Below are 22,328 nucleotides of genomic sequence, written 5' to 3' on the forward strand. Positions count from 1 at the left end.
CCATGCTCAAGGGGCTGAGAGGTTGCAAGGCCGGACCATGAATTTCATATCATCAGGTGATAAATCACCAGTAAAGGAGATAGTGGAACACCAAATAAGGGAACCATATAGGGAAAGTTGGGGAAAAGGTATCATAGAAATATGCAAAAAAAATATGATATTGAAATTGAAGAACTACGAAAGTATAAAAATCAAGAGCTCTAAAAAAAAAGAAATATAAAGTAAAGTGGCAAATAAAGTTGAAAGAAAAATAGAAGAAAATAAAGCAGAGATGTCCAAAAAGAGGTTTCTGCATAGTAATGGCAGAAGAGATTACATAGAAGAACTTACCACTGAAGAAGCAGGAATAGCTATGAAAACAGGGTTAAATATGATAGAATTAAAAGAAAATTATAGAAACAGGAATGATAAGGATAGACTCTTTGTGTGTTGTGTAGAAAGGCAGAGGATACTACTGAGCATAATTTTAACTGTAATGAGTTTTAAGACAATTTAGAAGTAATAACATAGAAATGAGGAATTTAGAAACTCCAAATCAAGAGGTTGCCTGGTATATTGGAAAGGTCCTAGAAGTTAGAAGTAAAAAAATGCAAGCTGTGCTGTCTGTGTAGGAGGTGAGTAATGTTGATGAAATTTCTGCAGATTGCAGCATTTTACACCTACTACGCTTTATCTAGTTTTGTGCCCACAATCATAGTGTCATGGAGATGATAACGAGGAACCTGGAATCAGACACGTTTCCAAAGATAATTAAGATTTGGGATTTTCTTTACAAAAAAATGAAAAATAGCAATTATTTTTTTAATTCATTGAAATAAAATATTAGTGTTCCAGTGTAATCTGGCGGAAATACATTTTATATGTTGAAAATTTAACATTTAAATGATAGTTATATATTAGACAAGCATGCTAGCATGAGTTTTTAACTACTCTATTGAAATACATTTAATTTTTATATAATTCTCATAGTATATGGATACATTACGACTTGAAGCTGATTAAGATATACTTATTATTTTAAAATATGTATTTTTGACCAAAAATGTACATATATTTGCAATACATCAAAGGCATTATCTCCATTCTTTACAGAAGTAGACAAATACTCTTTATTTTATTGTTATTATTTATAGTTATTTTAAATCTCCATAGCTTTCTCAAAGTCGTTATTTTCACTTGAGAATTTGGCGCTAAATTCAAACTCTAACAAAAGATCTTAACTATTCCAAATTGTGAAAAAATATCTAGCTTTATTATCGACTTCTCTTTATCAAACTTAAACTTTGATAAAATCTAAAGCAATTTTATTGAAAATTTCACTATGTTTTATCCAAATATTTTTTTTTTATTATTTTTACCATGTGTGCTTGCTATAAGCTGATTTTTTATTTTACCAACTAACATATGCATTGTACCTTTAAATTATCGTGTTTTAAAGTAAACAGAGAATTACTGGCTTAGAATATATAATAATAAGAAACTTTAAGATACATTTACTACATATCCTCTAGGATAAACATTTATTAGGGATAATTTTAAAGCTTACACAATTGGTATATTATAGTATAAGCAAGTTAAAGTGGGCAATTTTAGTTGTTTTAACTGTCAATAGGAGTCCATAGCATCGAGGAGTCCATAAATTTTATTCAAGTTCCTACTGTGAAGAATATATAAAAAATATAACTTATTAAGATAAATATATCAGAAATACGTTGAAACTTAATATTAATAGCGTTTAAGAGATATATTCAATATTTATATGTGGTTTGATTATATTTTGTCTTTAGGCTTGTTGACAGGCTCTATAGGTCTCTCTATCATGGCGTCTGCTTCTAGGGAATTTTCCTCCAATTCGGAATATCTGGTATATTTGGGGACAAGTTTTTTTTAATCATTATGCTGCATTAACCAAATCTTAGTGTTTATTGTTACATAAAAAATCTATGAAATCAATTAAATTGTATATTTTACCTATAAGATACAATAGTATAAATGAAATGTATTTTACATTGAGCTGAAGATTGCTAGGGGGAAATTCTCTTCTTTTTTGGGGGAAAATTTGACAGTTCTTTCACAAATTGTCAGTTTGTTTAGGGAGTCTTCTAGAAATTCTAGGAAGTAATAACGATTTCATTCTTCTCTGTATAACCATAACAATATGACAGGTTATGACGTCTTTCTCAAATTACCTGCCAGTTAATTTCGTTGATTCTTCGTTACTTCATCCTTTATTGTGCACAAAAGTAAGTTTATGTTGCCAATGGATCTCTTTATTGTTGATTATAGTTACGTAATTACAAAGGTACAAGTTAATTATATGACATGACCGACTGAAGCCCTTATGATGACCCCAAGCAACATTGGATTGATGGCGTCCATTGGTCCACAAGAGCATCTGTGCTTAGTAACTACTTTTGCTTGACCATTTCATGCAATGTAAAGGCATAACTAACCGAGTGGTGGTTGCAAATTCACGAAATGGTCCAAATTCAATTTTCTCTTATTAAATTTCAATTGTATTTTTTTTGTGCTATATTGGTTTTATTGTAGTTTAGTTCAATATTAATTATGACATTAGAAATTGCAAAATCTTATGTCCTCTCTAAATACAGTATTTTCAACCCCATGACCTAATGTTTTTCTGTCTGTAACTATAATTTTACCAAATTCTGTAAATTCTACGATATTTTTAAATATAGTACTTTATATGGGGTGTGTGTTTGATAGGAGCCACCTGTATGTATGATGATGGCTAAGAATACGGTATATTTGTATTGTATTACAGGGTGTCATTTCGAACAGAAATTATGTTTTCCTATAGTAAATAACCTTCATTTCAGCCACAATCAAACAGATTAACCAATTCGGCTCACTTTAAGTTTACGGATTGGTTGCTGTTATTACGGAGGAAATGAAGGTGAAAACCGGTTAAATCTCGTTATTTTCAACAGGAAAAAATATATTTTTCAATATTAAACTTAGCCGGTGATCATATAGCTGTCAGCTCTGCTGCCCGACAGAAAAACCTAAGGACAAAATACGCCAGCGATCGCTATACAGGTGGGGGTGTACATCAACAGCGCCATCTGTCGAGCAGGTACTCAAGTACTCCATGTCAACACAGAACCAATTTTCTCTCTGTCGTGCCACTGGCAAGACCTACTAAAATACGCTGTTACTAACTGGATTTGTTTTCACAACTATTTGGTGAAGTACACTATTCTAGTTTTGAGCTTTCGCTATGCAGGGGTTTTATCTTCATCTCAAAACTTGAACTCGTTTTGGATAGATTTAATTATGGTGACTAAGAGAGTATGGACTCTCTTTCACTTTTAAATGGCCGACCCTTCCCTTAGACGGAAGTGTGTTTAGGTTTTTAGTAATTTTGCTTAACACGTTATAGATCTATATATTTTATATCTCTCCGCCTTTATTAGGCCTCTTCGATTAACTTTCCATTTATTATAAACATATAAAAAGAAATTTTTATGTTTTGTTTATTTGCGACCTTTCCTGATAGTAGGCGGTCCTAACTTGGAACCGAAGTTAATCAACGTTGAGCCCGTTATATCGTATTTAGCCTTTAAAGAATTTAAAACTTTTTAAATTTAATGTTTTATGAAAGAATTTCTTTGATAGTCTTCGTACTGTTTTCAAAGATGAACTAACGTTTAGTTTTTTTAGACTACGCAGTTGTTGACGTTCAAGACGTTCAACATGCGCTCTATCGTTACGATAGAGAGAGAGTGTATCACGGTTTCACTTTGAAACGGACGCAGCAGCAGTTCATATAGATGCCTTTCTACTAGATTGGTCACATCTAGATCTATATGCACTCCCTCCGTTCAAGATTGTCAACAAGGTACTGCAGAAGTTCGCCTCTCACGAAGGGACAAGGTTGACGCTAGTTGCTTCCCTCTGGCCCGCGAGAGAATGGCTCACCGAGGTACTTTGATGGCTAGTAGACGTTCCCAGAACTCTTCCCCTAAGGGTGGACCTTCTACGTCAGCCACGCATAAAGAAGGTACACCAAGGCCTCCACGCTCTTCGTCTGACTGCCTTCAGACTATCGAAAGACTCGAGAGCTAGAGACTTTTCGAAGGAGGCCGCCAGAGCGATTGCTAGAGCAAGGAGAACATCCACCCTTAGAGTCTACCAATCGAAGTGGGAAATCTTCCGAAACTGGTGCAAGTCAGTATCCGTATCCTCGACCAGTACCTCTGTAACTCAAATAGCTGACTTTCTCTTATATCTGAGGAAAGAACGATCTCTTTCAGCTCCCACTATCAAGGGTTACAGAAGCATGTTGGCATCAGTCTTCCGTCACAGAGGCTTAGATCTTTCCAACAATAAAGATCTACAGGACCTCCTTAAGTCTTTTGAGACCACGAAGGAGCGTCGTTTGGTTACACCTGGTTGGAATTTAGACGTGGTACTAAGATTCCTTATGTCAGACAGGTTCGAACCGCAACAATCAGCCTCCCTGAAAGATCTCACCTTAAAGACTCTTTTCCTGATATGCTTAGCCACAGCTAAAAGAGTCAGTGAGATTCATGCCTTCAGCAAGAACATCGGATTCTCATCCGAAACGGCTACATGTTCTACAACTTGGTTTTCTAGCCAAACACGAGCTGCCTTCTCGGCCTTGACCAATATCGTTCGATATTCCAAACTTATCGCATGGTTGGAAATGAACTAGAAAGAGTCTTATGTCCTGTAAGAGCTCTTGAGTTCTATTTAAAAACCTTTACGAGGCCCGTCTGAAGCTTTATGGTGTTCAGTTAAGAATCCATCTTTGCCTATGTCAAAGAATGCTTTATCCTATTTTATCAGACTGTTATTACGAGAGGCTCATTCCCATCTGAATGAGGAAGACCAAGCTTTGCTGAAGGTAAGGACACACGAAGTTAGAGCTGTCGCAACTTCAGTGGCCTTTAAACAAAATAGATCTCTGCAAAGTATAATCGACGCAACCTATTGGAAAAGCAAATCAGTGTTCGCGTCTTTTTATCTTAAGAATGTCCAGTCTCTTTACGAGAACTGCTACACTCTGGGACCATTCGTAGCAACGAGTGCAGTAGTGGGTGAGGGCTCAACCACTACAATTCCCTAATTCCATAACCTTTTTAATCTTTCTCTTGAAATGTTTTATTTTTGTTTTTGGGTTGTCCGGAAGGCTATGAAGCCTTTCGCATCCTACTTGATTTGGCGGGTGGTCAAAGTCATTTCTTGAGAAGCGCCTAGATTAGAGGTTTTGATGAGGTCCTTTAATATGGGTTGCAACCCTTCATACTTCAGCTCCTAGGAGTCGCTCAGCATCCTATGAGGATCGCGAGGCTCAGTAAGGAAGACGTACTTAAAAAGGCAGAGTAATTGTTCAAGTCGACTTCCTTACCAGGTACTTATTGATTTTGTTTGTTATTTTGAATAACTGCTAAAATGGAATACAAAATACTTAGCTCTTAATGTAACACATAATGCTGGTCTCTACCCACCCCCCTGGGTGTGAATCAGCTATATGATCACCGGCTAAGTTTAATATTGTAAAAAGTTATTTTCATTAGTAAAATAAATTTTTGAATATACTTACCCGGTGATCATAAATTAAAGGACCCTCCCTTCCTCCCCAATAGAGACCCAGTGGGCAGAGGAGAAAATTGGTTCTGTGTTGACATGGAGTACTTGAGTACCTGCTCGACAGATGGCGCTGTTGATGTACACCCCCACCTGTATAGCGATCGCTGGCGTATTTTGTCCTTAGGTTTTTCTGTCGGGCAGCAGAGCTGACAGCTATATGATCACCGGGTAAGTATATTCAAAAATTTATTTTACTTATGAAAATAACATTTTCTGTTAAAATGGTTAAATTTTAACATTGTTGACATATATGTTGTGTTAAAATATTTGAATATAAGCACTCCTTCAACGGTGACACTTCTCTTACGCATGTACTGCGACCGATAACATTAGCAACCTTACCAATGATACACAGTGCTACCAACATAGACGGATGGTGCACAGAGTTACCAATGACATTACTAACAGTAGCAATGCTAGATATTTCCATACGTAATTTAAATAATTTTTCCATGTAAGGTTACTCAATAAATAAAAAGTACAAAAAGGGCACAGAACCTAACAAACCCACCTAACCTAACCTAGGAGTATGACAGGTCACAAACCTCAGGTATTTACTGAGAACGGTAAAATTCTCCATATTACGAATGATACACAGCGTTACCAACGGTACGGTGACATTACTAACGATAGCAATGTTAGATATTTCCATACGTATTCTAAATAATTTTTCCATATAACTTTTACACAATATATAAAAAGAACAAAAAGGGCACAGAACCTAACAAACCCACCTAACCTAACTTAGAAGTTCCCCGGTCACAAAACACATATAACGACTATTGAGGAATGACTTACCTTTATGAAGACAGCGACGAAACTTGTGGGTCACGGGAGGGTGAGACTGACGGCTTAACTCCTATGACTGGGATGAGGATGGATGAGGGGCATCGGGGTCTTGTGGGTCGAGGGGGTCCATTGTCTGTTGTTGTATAGGAGGGTAGAGGTGACTAGCAGTAATGAAGAAGTGGTGCAGTAACGTATGTTCTGGGTAGTAGTGGGTAAAAAAGAACCTGGAAAAATATTGCTTGAAATATTGTCTTCATTCCAGGTCTCTTAACCCACTCCTTCACTTCTCACCAGAGCCGTTCTATATTTTGAGTATGGATGGTTGGATCTAGGGGCTCAATGAAATGTTCAGAATGATTAATAGACTTATGTTCGTAACCAATTTCTGAAAGAGAGTTGTATGCAGACCACTTATCAATGATAATAACACTACCAGGTTTGATATATTTCTGAATGAGAGGAATTAGAGTAGCAGCATCTTGTTTAGTAGAAAGGGCGGGGGGGGGGGGGGAACTAAAGGGATAATGAAAAATTTCTTTGATTCACGATCAATACCCCCCAAAGATCCATATGGCACTTAACGGTGTACCACGGTTGTATTTAGCTTTACGAAAATGAGATTCGTCTATTTCAACTGTTACTCCATCACCACCAATTGCCTCTTGATTATTGAAGAAGTATTCGGTAACCTCGGAACAGAAACTTCTCCAATCAACACTAGTTTTCGAGGATATGTCGATACCCTCCATGAGGGTCTCGTGTTCCCAATGTTTATGCAAAAAGCTGTTTGCAATTAATATCTTCCATGGGGGTAGACGACTTTTTCCCAAAAATGTACCTTTATAAGAAGTAACGGTATAACCACAACGACGTTTCTTCTTGGTTTTAGGTATGCTGGTTTCAGAATTACAATAAAACACGTGAATGTCTTTCCTATAAAATAAAAGAGAACGGCACTTGGGGCACTAAGCGTTGAGGAATTACGTTGTGTGCTATCAGGAGATTATCAGCATTGGTTGAAGAATCATAAAATTCACCATGGAATTTAGCAACTGCTTTTAGGTACGGAATACTGCAGCCGTTAAAAGTTTCTATAACTTCCTCCATCGCAAAATACAAAAAAATAAATCTCACTTGAAATGACGCACACCTTACTAGGACAAAGGTTTCAAGGGAAAAGGATTTGGAGGAAGGGGTATGAACAGACCACTCAAAGAGATAAAGGAAGGGGGGTTAGGGAAATATCAGTAGACAAACCTCTTTTGTAAACTTTGAATACGTATCGGTTCGTGATTGGTTAAGGGAAAAACAACGGAGTCTAGTGGGTAAACATGAATGAACTAAATAGGGAAACTAGTCCAGAGCAAGTATTTATGTGAAACAGGGGAGTGAAAAGGAAATAACAAAAGAAAAGAAATAAAAACAATATAGGGAGATAAAATGGAATGTATGATATATAATATTGAATGGGAATATGAAATGAGATGATTTTACCATGAATGAACTGGATAGGGAAACTAGTCCAGAGCAAGTATTTATGTGAAACCGGGAAGGGAAAAGGAAATAACCAAAGAAAAGAAATAAAAACAATATAGGAAGATAAAAATGGAATGAATGATAAATAATATTGAATGGGAATATAAAATGAGATGATTTTACCATGAATGAACTGGATAAGGAAACTAGTCCAGAGCTAGTATTTATGTGAAACCGGGGAGGGAAAAGGAAATAACCAAAGAAATAAACCCAATATAGGAAGATAAAATGAAATGTATGATAAATAATATTGAATGGGAATATAAAATGAGATGATTATACGATAATAAAACGGGTAATTGGAGGGGGAAAAGCTTCTGCGCAGGGGGAGGGATTTTTGCGCAGGTCGAAAACTGGTATGCACGAACGAACGTATGGGTGGGTGAGCTAACATTTGATCTACATCAGACATTGGCAGCACTGGTTACTGTAAAGTTTATCCAGTTAAACTGTTTTGTATTTTCCTCCGATTATAATACATTCAAGAAGGTAATGTATAGAGAAGAAAAGGCTTGTTTTACGATTATATATCGTTTCCCCAGTATGTTTTCCCCACCCAAAACCCTGAGTTCCCTCTGGGGGTCCCCCATTATCGTAGGATATAGATGTATATATATTTCTGAAACTATTCATTTGCGACGTGAACAAGTGTTATTTTCGAAGAGAGCGTAATTTTTTCTATAAGAAAAAGTGGTTATTTTCCTAGGTTACATTGCCCTGTAATACACTACAATAAAACCAAGAATACGGCAGTGTAACGGGGTGTTCCAGGGGCCGTTAGCCCCCCTTATAGGTAAGTAGGTAAGGACACAGCTTGTATGTTAGGTTAGGGGGGGGGGAGTTTAGGCTTGTTGGCGTCCATATTTAATGCTCGGTGGAGGAACTGGCGCTGATATACAAAGGCTCAACTTTATATTATTTTAGTTGCTTCTGCTTTAATAACTTAAATCGAGCAAGACTAGAATTTGAGACTTACTGTTCAAACAATACATGACCCTAATGTTTTATTATTAGTTTCCACGCCAGTTTTGAGTTGGACGCTGATAGCTGTTGTTCTGTTCGGTCGACCATATAGCTATTTTGAAATGGCCGAATCTCTTGCATTTAAAAAGCTTCGGTCAATCCCCCAAACCTTGAAATTTCCGAAAAAAAAAAAAATCCAATCAAAATCAATAGGTTAGATTCCTCCCTCCATTCTTGCTCTACACTTCACCTTAGGGATTTCCTGAAATTTACTGGTTGATTTCTACATGTTTAATGGCTAACATTTCTATTACTTATTTTGATTGTATCATAACTGCAAAATACTCAGGCGTCCATTATGTAAAATTGCAAGCGAAACCATGGCAGATCAGCTACCAATTTTAAAAGAGTTTTGAATGTTTTTGATAGCGACAACTAGCTTAAACCGATAGTCTTTCATTATGGTAGTTGACTCTCTACAACTCAAAAACTTAAAATTAAAAGCAGATGATATATTTGTATCATCTTACATGAAAAGTAGCAGTAGAGTTATTTTGGGATTTATAATACATCTAGTGACACTGAAAAATATTTTTGTTCCGCAGCCGAAATACAAACCAAGCTATTTACATAGGGTATTACTTTCGTCGTAGCTGAATGACGAGCCATTAGATTTTTAACGAGGGTTAACTACCCTCTCGCTAGTTAGCAAGGGGGTAGGGGAGGGGTAGCTAGCCACCCCTCCCCCCTCACACACTAGTGAACTGATTCACTTCGCTTTTGGCTCGGGTGATGATCAGACGTGTCTGTCTCACCCTCTCATTTTTGACAGCCTTAATCTTTTTTTGCTTTTTCTTTCAGCCTGTTTGTTTGGAAGTTGGCCTCTCTCTCTCTCTCTATCATGCGGAAGTGCCCTGGCTTTCCCGACCGCCCTTGTGGGACGTTCATGTCGGCGGTCGAGACGGACCGTCACTCCTTGTGTCCGTACTGCAGAGGTCAACGGTGTGATAGGGATAAAACTTGTAGTGAGTGTAAGGAGTGGTCTACCTCCCAGTGGGAGAGGTTTTCCCGGCGACGTAAGAAGTCTAGGCTTGACCTTTCTCCTTCAAGGGCTTCTTTGAAGAAGGAAGGTTCCAAAGACTTCTTCCGTTGCCCGAACCTCCTCCGAAGCTCCCGCTCGATCGGTCTTTCGTGAGAGGCCTGCGAGTGGTAGCGTAGGCCTTTCTTTTGTTGACCAACCTCGGGGTTCGGGAGAGGGAGTTGCCTCCCATAGCGAGGCAGCTCCTCCTCCTCCTCTGGGGGAGGATATTGCTAACTCTTTTGCTAATAATGATCTTTTGCAGCTTTGGGCTTCCTTGGGGCTTGAGGACTCGCCCTCTAGGGAAGCCTATTTGACCTGATCCAGTTGGGTGCAGCTGTCAAGCAGTCGCCAGTAATAGCAGAGGTAGATCCTCTGTCTATTGTCGACGTTGCTGTGGCAGAGGCTTCCGACGGGTCGGGTCAAACCCCTGCTGTTGTTGCGTATGTTGCTGAAGGCTCAGTTTCCCCCTCCGAACATCATTCGAGGGAGGAGCTGAGTCCAACGGTCTCTCCTGCAGGTGATTCTTCCCCTCGGGGGAGTTCACTGACAGAGACTCCTCTTCGGAGGACCGACGTTGGCCTACAAGGGAGTTAGGAGGCGCCTCTTCGTTTCATCGCCTTCGACGTCCCTGCAGAGGATCCTCCTCAACGTGAGCAGACCGTTGCAGCTGCATCTCTAGACCTCTCAGCAGATCGTTCGCGATCTCCTACGCCTGCCAGACCCGGGAGTTTTCCTTCTCCGTTCCTGGACGCAGATGCGCAGTGGGTGCCAACGCACACCGTTATCCAACGGGCACGGGTCCCTTCGGGGCAAAAGGGCTCATCTCACAATGTGAGTAAGTCCCTTAAGTGCCAGGTTTTACCTGCGCGTACGATCTCCTTGGTGCGCAAGCGCTCTCCTGCTGTAGCTTAGGACCAGCCCTCTTCGGACTTAATGCGCCAGCGATCTCCTGTAGCTGAGTCATCTCGCCGTAGATCACCTGCGCGCCAGCGCTCTCCTGCTTGTCAGAGATCTCCTGTGCGCCAGCGCTCTCCTGCTCACCAGCGCACATCTGCGTGCCCTGTTCCTGCTGCACGCCATGCGCGCCCACGTTCTCCTGAGCGCCCACGATTGCCTACTTGCCAGCGCACATCTGCGCGCCATGCGCACCCACGTTTGCCCACGCGCCCACGATCTCCAGATCTGTGCGCAGGCAAGGTGATTCTTCCTTCGATTCCTCGCCTACGATCACTTGCGGGCCCTCAGATCTCGCCCATACGCCAGCCATCACCTGCGCGCCATCACGCGCACTCACCTTTGCGCACTTCTAGATTGGAACGAGACACTGCGTGCTCTCGCACCCACGAGAAGTCTCCTGTGCGTGCCCATGAGCATTCTCCTGTGCGCGCTACTACTCCTGGTCCTGCGCCCCAGCTGTTTTCTCCTGACTGCGCACCTGCGTGCCAGCGATCTCCTGCGATCAAGCGCTCTCCAATGCGCCCACACTTCTGATCGCCGAAGGTCTCTTACGCGCCCACACGCTACCTCTCCTGTGCACAGTCAGTCACCTTTGCGCCAACGCGCCAACACTCGCCTGCTCGCCGTCGTTTTCCCGGCCGCCAGCGCTCGCCCTTAAAACTGCGCGCACCCTCACACTTTCGCCTGCGCTCCCACGTGCCCACTCGCCCGCGTGCCCTCTCGCCCACGCGCACCCTCGCTTTCATCTCCGCGCACCAGCGTGCATGTGCGCCAACATTCGCCCGCTCGCGAACCTGCGATTTTACCATCTCGACCACGATTCCCGCCGGGTTTTCGCAGCACGGGCAACTTTGCAAGTTTTCAGGAGCGCGTACTTCCAGATCATCGTCTTCCCGATCTCCCCCCCCCCGTAAGCGCAGAACAGCGCACTTGCAGGAGGAGGGAAAATCTTCAAAGAGGTCTAGGCTACACTCTTCATCTTCTTCTTTTCAGGGAGGCCCTGTATCGTCTACTCCAAAGGATCACCCGATTCCCTTCCCTCCAGCGGGAGTCGCTGACACTGCCTCTGTTAGCCGTCAGCCTTGGTTTGGGTCCCTGATCAGAGTGAGCGTCCAGGCTGTTAAGCCGGCCCTTGCTGATCTGGGGCTCAAACCAACGACAGCCTCGTCTCCGATGAAGAGGAAGAGAGGAGTAGACTTCGTGATGACTTCTCCTAGGGTTAAACTGGCTCCTAAGAAGTCCGTCAGGAAGGCCCCTTCCCCCTCTCAGACGTTTTTTCCTTCTCCTCTGGACGAAGCCTTTCCGTCCTCATGAGAATCCAGCGAGGTGAGACATTCTCCCACGGCACCAATGGGAGGAACCCCATCTCGAGTGGGAGAATTGTCCTGTGTGGAGGCAGAGAGGAGCCCTCAGACTTCTTTACTGGAGTCCTGTATCCCTCCTAGGAGAGAGCCCAAGGACTCGAAGACCGTCCAAAAGTCTTCTTCCCGGATTCGACCAGAGCCAGCAAGACCCCAGGAAAACGTCCACGTGTCCCCCCAAGTAGAGCAGTTGGGGACAGGAGACTTTGCTGCCAATCCACCAGGAGAGCAGCATGAGTCGGAGCATGCCTTCTGGCAGGTCCTGAATCTGATGAGGCAACTCAACAGGTTCAAGGACCCGGAGACATCCCCTCGCGAAGGCAAGGATACGGTCCTGGACCAAGTCTACGGGACCCAAAAACCCTCGAAGGCCAGTGCGGCTCTGTCCTGGTCCCTGGGGGGTAAAGAGCGCCAGAGACAAGGTTGAGGGCCAGCTCTCCGAACTCGCCTCCTTCAGCCATTCCTCTGCCGGTAACAAACTCCTCCCACCTCCTCGTGTACAACAGAGGAGGTACTTCGAGATCATGGGGGAGCCTTGTTTAGCTCTTCCTCTCCATCATTCTGTGGAAGAGCTTACCAGGGAAATTTCTCTTGAGAAACTCTCCGCCCGGCAGGTGACATTCTCGGCTACAGAGATCTTGAGCCAGGAGAAAGTCGCAAAGTGTGCCATGCAGGCCACTTCGTGGCTGGATGTCTGGCTGGGGTCTCTGGGCATCCTGTTGCGATCCGAGGACTTGTCCAAGGAGAGCACCGGGAAGGCCATGGAGACTTTCCTCCTTTCGGGCACACGCACCATGAGTTTCTGGCTCTCCAAGTTTCGAACTTGTGGGCAAAATCGATCCTGAAGCGTCGTGATGCGGTGACCGAGAGGTTCCACTTGAAGGTCCCAGCTGTGGATGTCTGTAAGCTGAGACACTTTTCCATCCTTGGAAGGAACCTGTTTAAGCCCAAGGATGTGGAACGGACAGCTGAGAGGTGGGGGAAATCGAATCACGATTCTCTCCTCTCAAGGGCTCTTACATCCAGACCCTACAAGCCTCCAGCACCTCAACAACAACAGCCTCGTCAGTCTAGGCCATCGAAACCGGCTCTGGCAGCAAAGGCAAAGGTGTCCAAACAGCAGCCCTTTCCTGTCAAAGACAAGAAGGGTGGAAAGACCTCAGGGGAGGCAGGAATCCCAGAGGGAGCGGCCGAGGCCGCAAACGCTAGGATTCGCAATCCCCCTGCATGTCCACCAGTGGGGGATGTCTGCAAAGTTGCGCGTTCAGGTGGCACCAACTTGGGGCTGATTCCTGGACGATCTCCGTGATCAGCCAAGTATATGTTCATAACATCCCTCCCTCCCCTAACAGCGAATCCAGTGTTGTTGAGCTCCTATGCCATGGGATTAGCAAAGGGGCTAGCCTTTCGGACAGAAGTCGAGACTATGCTCAAGAAGGATGCTCTCCAAGAGGTCGTCGACGGCTCCCCAGGCTTCTTCAGTCGATTCTTTCTTGTAAAGAAGGCGTCTGGAGGCTGGAGACCCGTCATCGACCTCTCAGCCCTGAACAAGTTTGTCAAACAAACTTCGTTCAGCCTGGAGACAGCAGACACGGTCAGACTTGCCGTGAGACTGCAAGACTTCGTGTGCACACTGGATCTGAAGGACGTGTACTTCCAGATCTCAATCCATCCGTCTTCCAGGAAGTACTTGAGATTCAGCCTAGACAACAAGATCTACCAGTTCAAGGTGCTGTGTTTCGGTCTTTCCACAGCACCGCAGGTTCACCAGAGTGTTCACCCTAATTTCTTCGTGGGCACATAGGATCGGCATCCGTCTCCTTCGCTATCTGGACGACTGGCTGATCCTGGCAGACTCGGAGTCGACCCTTCTTCGACACCGAGACAAGCTTCTGGGACTTAGCCAAGATCTAGGGATCATGGTAAATCTCGAGAAGTCTTCTCTGCTTCCATCTCAACGACTGGTATATCTAGGCATGATATTGGACACCAATCTCCACAAAGCCTTTCCATCAGATGACAGGATAGCAAGGCTGAGGAGGGTTGCAGATCCTTTCCTCAGATGAGAAGAGCGTCCATCCCAATCTTTGTTACGTCTCCTAGGTCACCTGTCTTCCTTGGCCCGTCTAGTTCCAAACGGCCGCCTCAGGATGAGATCCCTGCAATGGCGGCTCAAGTCCCGGTGGAATCAAGGCAACGATTCCCCGGACGTTCTGGTCCCTATGGGGCCTGGGGAACGGACGGTCCTGTAGTGGTGGTTGACCGACAAAAACTTTTGAAAAGGAGTGGGTCTTCTCGTACTCCTCCCGGATTTGATGCTGTTCTCGGACACATCAAAAGAAGGGTGGGGGCCCACGTTCTGAACCAGAGGATCTCAGGCTTATGGTCAGAATCAGAAAAGTACCTCCACATCAATCTGCTATAAATGAAGGCCGTATATCTGGCTCTTCAACAGTTCCAACAGATCCTGGCGGGTCACTCCGTGGTGGTGATGAGCGACAACACCACAGTAGTGGCTTATATCAACAAGCAGGGAGGTACCTTTTCACAACAGCTATCCCATCCTTCAGTCGAGATACTGAGATGGACCGAAGTCCACTCGATTCCACTATCAGCTCGCTTCATTCCGGGCAAAAGGAATGTGCTCGCCGACAGTCTGAGCAGAGTATCGCAGATAGTGAGTACCAAGTGGTCTTTTGATCCTCTAGTAGCCAACATCTTCCACAAAGCCGTAGCATCGCTTCGACTTCACGCCTGGAGACTTTCCAGCATCTCCTCACAGAGAGAGGGTTTTCGCAACAAGTTGCGGAGAGGATGTCTCGACACCTGCGAAAGTCATCTGCAGGGGCCTACCAGGCGAAGTGGAGAGTCTTCTGTGGTTGGTGTCGTGGGAGGGGTATCTCTCCCCTCGATGCCACTATTCCTGCAATAGCAGAGTTTCTTGTTTATTTGCGGGAAGAAATGTGCCTTTCGGTCTCGGCGGTGAAAGGCTATCGCTCAGCCTTAAGCCTGGTCTTCAGGCTGAAAGGAATAGACATTTCTTCCTCACTGGAACTTTCTTTGCTCATACGAAGCTACGAACTTACCTGCCCTCAGTCGGAAGTAGGACCTCCTCCATGGAACGGGGTTCTGGTTCTCAATGGTCTTAAGAGACTCCCATTCGAACCATTACGCCAGGTTTCTAATCGTCACCTGACTTGGAAGACGGTGTTCCTGCTTGCCCTGGCTTCAGCCAAGCGTGTCAGTGAACTTCATGGTCTCTCGTACGACGTCGCCCATTCAAGGGGATGGGGGGGAGGTAACGTTCAGGTTCGTCCCTGAGTTTGTAGCTAAGACTCAAAATCCTGGAGTTCCGGACCCATGGTTCGACTCCTTCAGGATTTTGAGTCTTCGTTTTGTAACAGAGGACCCTGACCATCTCCTACTATGCCCAGTAAGGAGTCTGAGGCGTTATCTTAAAAGAACAGGTGCAGTTCGTCCTCGCGTGCAAGCCTTGTTTGTGAGCACAGGAAGGACGAAAAGGAGGGTCACCAAGAAAACCATCTCAGCTTGGATTCGAAGGGTCATCCATCATGCCCTGAATCCAGACCCTCCTCCGTCACGTCACCCTAGAGCACACGATGTCAGAAGCATCGCAACGTCCCTGGCATTCAAGAGAAACTTTTCTGTGACGCAGGTTTTACAAGCTGGGGTCTGGAAGCGTCAAACGACCTTCACAGCCCACTACCTGCAGGACGTGACCCAGAGGAGTCTCGATACTTTCTCTATCGGCCCTGTGGTGGCTGCACAACAGCTGGTCTAACCTCAGGCTCCTTAATGGACAGGTAGCAGAAGGTTGAGGGCATTGTTACCCGGTTTTAGACTGCATGAATGAAAAGTATGTCTGGCCCTTACTCTTTTCTTCATCCTACCCTCTTTTGGGGAAAGCAGCATCCTGGGTTCTGTGCATAGCTGACTTGAAACCACTGCAGGTAAACCATGCTTCCTTGTGTTCCTAGTATTAATATAATACTGTCGCGTTCCCCATACCCTGACAAGGTGGTATTGGGAACGTCCTATCCTAGAATTCCATCTAAAGGACTTCAGGTCAACTTCCTAGGACGAGTCACACTTCATTCCTTCACACACAAGCTTATGTAGGCCGCACGTTCCTTGCGGAGCAAGGAATTTGCGAGGTGCAGGGACTCCTTTTCTCAAGTGCTACTCACTCGGATTCTGAGTCCCCGGGCAAAAACCAAAGCCAGTAAGGCTGGGACTTTCCACCCTACCTAAGGGTTAAATCACCCTATGTAAATAGCGTGGTTTGTATTTCGGTTACGGAACAAATGACAAATTCGGAGATAATTTGTATTTTTCCTAACCATACAAACCTTAGCTATTTATACATAATTGCCCGCCAGCCCTGTCCCCCGTGAAGTCCTACCTCTAAGCGAAGTGAATCAGTTCACCGGTGTGTGAGGGGGAAGGGGTAGCTAGCTACCCCTTCCTACCCCCTCGCTAACTAGCAAGAGGGTAGTTAACCCTCGTCAAAAATCTAATGGCTCGTCATTCAGATACGCCGAAAGTAATACCCTATGTAAATAGCTAAGGTTTGTATGGTTAGGAAAAATACAAATTATCTCAGAATTTGTCATTTTAAAAGTAGGCTACATAAGCTATTTGACTTTGCTCAGTGTGTTTAATATACCATTATCAAAGTTAAGAGAAAACAGTTATCCAAAAGTGACTTTTTAAAAATGCACCCAAATTTGAGGTTAGGTTAGGCTTAGATTAACTTAGATTCTTGTCTGTCAACAGTTAATGCAAGATAGGGTACCTTAATTCGAAAAATAATTTTCCCTAAATACAATTTGGATCAACGTCTTGTCAACATACTTGCATTGACGTTTTTGCAGTGTAAAGGAAATAGCAATGCAGATAGAGAAAAACTGAAAATTGCATCAGTAGGATAAATGGTCCATACAGTTGCATGAACGACGGATCCTCGGCATGTTATATTATAAGTGTCTTATCTAAGGGAGGTTGTACTATCTGTAGTAATGTTGTTCTATTACTCATAAGTGGCACAGCCACTTGCATTATTCTAACCAATTGCTAATCACCTACAAGAACTAACTATAAATGGTCATGGAAACCAATTTTTTTCCTGGTGTTTCTTTTTCTTTTCTTTTTTCTCCAGAGGAATAAATCCTTTTCCGAGACATGACGGGCAGTGGTTGAGTTAATCTTAACCACACATTGATCAAATAGATTTGCAGCTTTCTCAGGAGAGACAGTACAAGAATAACGGCCAAACTACAGTGGTGGATCGTGAGTAAATCATATTGAAAATTTTTGGGGAATATATAGTACATTTCTTCCTAAATATATTGGATAATTAGATAATTTTGTACTCCTTTTGCCGTTTTAGAAATTTTGCTTCTTTATATTCTATTACTTGAATAGTATTTTGCTGAATACTTGGGGTGGGGGGAGGAGCACTGATGGCATTGGGATCCCAAGAAGCCACTTAGTCTACCTATGCCTTGATCCATCCCTGGATCAGGGTACATTATCAATCAGGTTATATATATTTGATGCTGAATAGACATTGTTGGTAGCAATAGTTTGCCAGCTGACCAACTTCACAAATTCATTTGCTCCTATATGAATACAAAATTGTTCCATAACCGAAATACAAACCACGCTATTTACATTGGGTTAATTTCAGCGTAGCTGAAATTGACGAGCCATTAGATTTTAACGAGGGCTTACTACCCTGCGCTAGTTAGCAGGGGTAAGGGGAGGGGTAGCGTGCCCCCCCCCCCCCCCCCCCCCACACACACACCGGTGAAATGTCTCACTTCACTTTTGGCTCGGACCATGGAAGGACGTGCCTGTCTTCGTCCTCGCTTGGCAGCCATTATTTGTTTTGTGTTTACTTAATCACTTACTTTTCTTTTACTCAATATATATGTAAACATTTTTTCGTGTTTATGTATATATTTGAGTATAGAATTCAGTAAGTTTCTTTTCAGAGTTCGTGCTTGTATGTGTAATATACGATATATCCGTGGAGCCCTCGGCAGTTAGGCCACCACGGTGTAATTTCATGGGTCGCGATCGAGTTTGACTACGGTCTTTCTCTCTTTCTCTTTTGAGGTCGTTCCCCCTTTACTACGTTACCTTTACTACGTCTGAGTAGCTTCCTTCCCGTGTGGGTGGGGTTGCTACGCCGTACGTTTTGTCTCAATTAGTTTATGAATCTAATTGTATTTGTTGATTTTTCAGCTTTTGTAGAACGATTCCTTTCGGGGTTTTCGTTCTTTATTTAGTGTTCTTTCATTTTGAAGTTACATAATTACATAGTTACATAATTATAATTGTTATAATTCTGTGTTGGTTACAGCTCTCCTTCCGTGAGTGTAAGTGGTTGTGAGGGCACGTGCCTGTTGTGTAATTCTTGTGTTCTTTTCCTTTGGGATTCCTCTTCGGAGTCTTCCCGGGGGAATGAATGTTAACTAATGATTTTTGTTTTTATTTTTCACAGTTACCGATCTAGTTCATTTCTGTAATGTGACAACGGAGTGAGCTGTCTTGTTGTGACCTGGGGATTCTGCTGTTGCTGCCTCCCCTATAGATCTTTGTCAGGGGCGTGTCTCCTTCTCCTGGAAGTACTCCCGTGACAATTGACAGCTCTCCAGTTCATTTTAGAACACTCAGGAGGCTCGCCTCCTTGGGTGGGTAACTTTCCTTCCGAGGGAAGTTTTCCTGTCCAGGCTTGAGTTTTTTTCCCTTTGGGGGGATCTCCTCTTGCCTTTATTTCGTGCGACTATGCTGTTGGTGCTGAGCGGTCGCACCTGCAGTTACGCTCAAGGGGCTGGGCAACTGCAGGAGCCCCTCTTCGGAGAATTGCTCTTTTTAGGTCACTGGCTGACCCGTCTCTTCTACGAAGTGTTTCTTTTTCGTTCGCGAGGGAATACACTCATAGAGACTCTTCTTTGGAGGACTCTTCTGCTGTTGTTGCTGTTGGCCGCCTTCGCCGTAAGGCTCACCGTCCGCTACGTCATAAGGGCCTCCCGTCTGCCTATAAGGATGCTAAGAGGCGCCTTTTTGAATCTTCTTCGTATGCAGCCTGCAGCTCCTACCTCCTTAGATCTCTCCGGGGATCAATCTCCAATGCCTTCCTGACCTTCTGCCCCTGGTGCAGATGGACAGCAGTCTGACCTCGTCATCTGACGGGCAACGGTCCCTTCGGGGCAAAGGGTTGCCTCCCACGGTGTGGGTGCTTCCCTTGCGTGCCAGGGTTCCCCTGCGCGCCCTTCTGCAGTGTTAGCGCACAGGCGCTCTCCTGCTCGTCAGCGTTCTCCTGATCGCTAGCGCTCTCCTGTTCGCCAGCGCTCTCCTGTTCGTCAGCACTCTCCTGATGATCATCGCCCCAATGCTCGCCAGCGCTCTCCTGAGGACTCCGAACATCCTGCTGTTCCTGTTGTGCGCCCTGCGCGCCATTGGTCTCCTGAGCGCTCTAGATCTCCTGCCCGTCAGAGCGCACCTGCGCTTCCAGTTCCTGATACGCGCCCACGTTCGCCCGCGCGACATAGAAATTCTGTTTAGGTCTTGGACAAGGACTCTTCTTCTCCTCGCCCTCGCGATCCGGCTCGTCAACCTGCTCCAGCGCAGCAACGCTCGCGGTCGCTTACGCGTGCTTCTAAAGCTACTGTACGCATAGGATTCCACGCGTAGCCCTTCTGCTCGCCAGCGATCAACAGCTCGTCAGCGACCACAGACGCGTCAACGTTCGCCTGCTCGTCAGCGATCTCCTGCGCGTCAACGATCGCCATAGATCCTCCACGCGTTACAGGTCCCCTGGACACCATCAGTAGCGATCTAGCGCTTGCCTGCTGTGGACCACGATCTCCGGTAGCTGAGTCTTGCCGTAGATCTTCCTCCTGCTCGCCAGCGCTCACCTTTACTGCTGTCCTTCTGTGCCCCAGCTTTCTTCAATCGCCAGCGCACATATGCACGCACTTTTCTGCCACACACCAATGAGCGCCAACGGTTTTTCCTGACCGTCCAGGATTGCCTGATTGACAGCTCGCATCAGCGCTCTCCTTCCTGATGCACCTGCACGCCTTCTGATTAGCACGATGCGTGCTAACCATCCCTAGTCTATTATGCGTCAGCGATCTTCTACGGCGATTCTTCGCCTGCGCGCTAGCGTTTTGTTAACGCACCACCGCTCGCCAACACGCCATCGCTTGCCAACGCGCCATCGCGCCAACGCTTGCCGACGCTCCATCGCTTGCCAACGCGCCTTCACTCGCCTACGGGCCATCGCTCGTCAACGCGCCATCGCCCGCCTACGCGCCATCGGTCTCCCGACCGCCTGCGCTCGCCCGTGCGCCCACATGCCTGCGCGACCACATGCCCACGTGCCCGCGCGACCGCACGCCCATGTGCCCGAGCGCCTACGCGCATGCGCTCCAACGCTCGCCCGCGCGCGAACAAACGGAGTTCCATCTCGCGAACTCGCGAACCAATGGTGTTCCATGGCGCGAACCAACGGTGTTCCATCGCGCGAACCAACGGTGTTCCATCGCACGAACCAACGGTGTTCCATCGCGCGAGCGCCGGTTCGATTCCTGCAATAGCCATTGCTTGTCTACGGGTCATCGCTCGCCTATGAACTAACGGATTCCGACCGCCAGCTTTCGCCCTCCAACCACGCTCGCCCTCCTCCTGCGCTTCCTCGCGCACTTTCATCTGCACTCCTGCGTGCCTGCGCACAGGCGCTTCCATGTTCGGCCACGCGCGAACCATTGATTTATCATCACGCGAGCGCTAGGGCGATTGTGACCGCGATTCCCGTCGGGGTTTCGCAACACGGCCAGCCTGGCGAGTCTTCTGGAGCGCGTATTTCCAGAACACGGTCTTCACCCCGTAAACGCAGAGCATGGCACGTGCAAGAGCAGGAAGAATCTTCAGGGAGGTCTGAGCAACATTCTTCTTTCCAGAACCTGGGTTAGCCCTTCCTTCTCGTCACTCCCTGGAAGGGTCTTGTCAGGAAGTTTTCCTTTCGTGTTTTCTCCATCGGGCAAGGGGTGACTGGTTTAGCCCTTCCTCTTCTCCATCTCATGGAATGGGCTTACCAGGTCCTTTCCCTCCTCGGTTCCGTCGCCAAATTTCGAGCTTGCGGGCAAACTCGATGTTGGAGCATCTAGACGCAGTGACCGAGGGCTTCCTCTCGGGTGTCTCATCCATGGATGTCGACAAGCTCAGACACTTTTCCATCCTTGGGAAGAGCTTGTTTGAGCCCAAGGACAGAGACATGGACAGCTGTTGTGCGGAGGAAGTCGAATTCCGTTTTCACTACTCCAAGGCGCTTACTTCCAGACCCTGCAGGCCTCCGACGCCTCTTCATTCAGCCTCGTCAGCCCAAGTTATCGGACCGGCTACGGCAGCTACCTGTCAGGGACAGGTAGCACGGGAGGCTCTCCCGGGGAGGCATAATCCTAGAGGGAGCGGCAGAGTTCACAAACTCTAGGATTGGCAACCCCCCTTGCAGGTCTCACGCTGGGGGGATGCCTAAGGTTACTCGTCCGGATAACAGCTTCCCGATGCCGATTCCTGCACGATCTCCGTGATCAGCCAAGGATATCGCGCCTCGCTCTTACCATCTCTCCGTCTCTGTCAGCGAATCCAGTGTCACTGAGCCTCTATGCCATGGGGTTGTCAAGAGGTTTGCCCGTTTGGGCAGAAGGATCCATGCCCTAGGAGAAGGTCCTCCATAGGGTCGTCGACGGCTTCCCCCCCCCCCCCCCGGCTTCTTCAGTCGATCCTTTCTCGTAGGAAAGCATCTGAGACGGGAGTTCCGTCGACGACCTCTCAGCTCTGATCAAGTTTGTCGAACAAACTTCGTCCATCGTGGAACAGCAAAGTCGATCAGAATGGTAACGAGACTGCAGGACTCCTTATGCCCTGGATTGGAAGGACGGGTACTTCCAGGTTCCATTCCTTCCATCTTC

The 22,328-nt window shown here is 45.6% G+C and overlaps 1 protein-coding gene across 1 annotated transcript in view; it reads left to right on the forward strand.

The window, feature by feature from the left end:
- LOC137618620 (zinc finger protein 845-like) overlaps window positions 1-22,328 on the forward strand; it is a 220,105-nt gene that overhangs the window by 21,050 nt on the left and 176,727 nt on the right. Inside the window, exon 3 of the mRNA XM_068348731.1 lies at window positions 17,504-17,634. The gene's annotated coding sequence lies outside the window, so the exon portion shown is untranslated. The remainder of the gene's footprint in view (window positions 1-17,503; window positions 17,635-22,328) is intronic.

This window comes from Palaemon carinicauda, chromosome 25 (assembly GCF_036898095.1).
Source record: "Palaemon carinicauda isolate YSFRI2023 chromosome 25, ASM3689809v2, whole genome shotgun sequence".
NCBI lineage: Eukaryota > Metazoa > Arthropoda > Malacostraca > Decapoda > Palaemonidae > Palaemon > Palaemon carinicauda.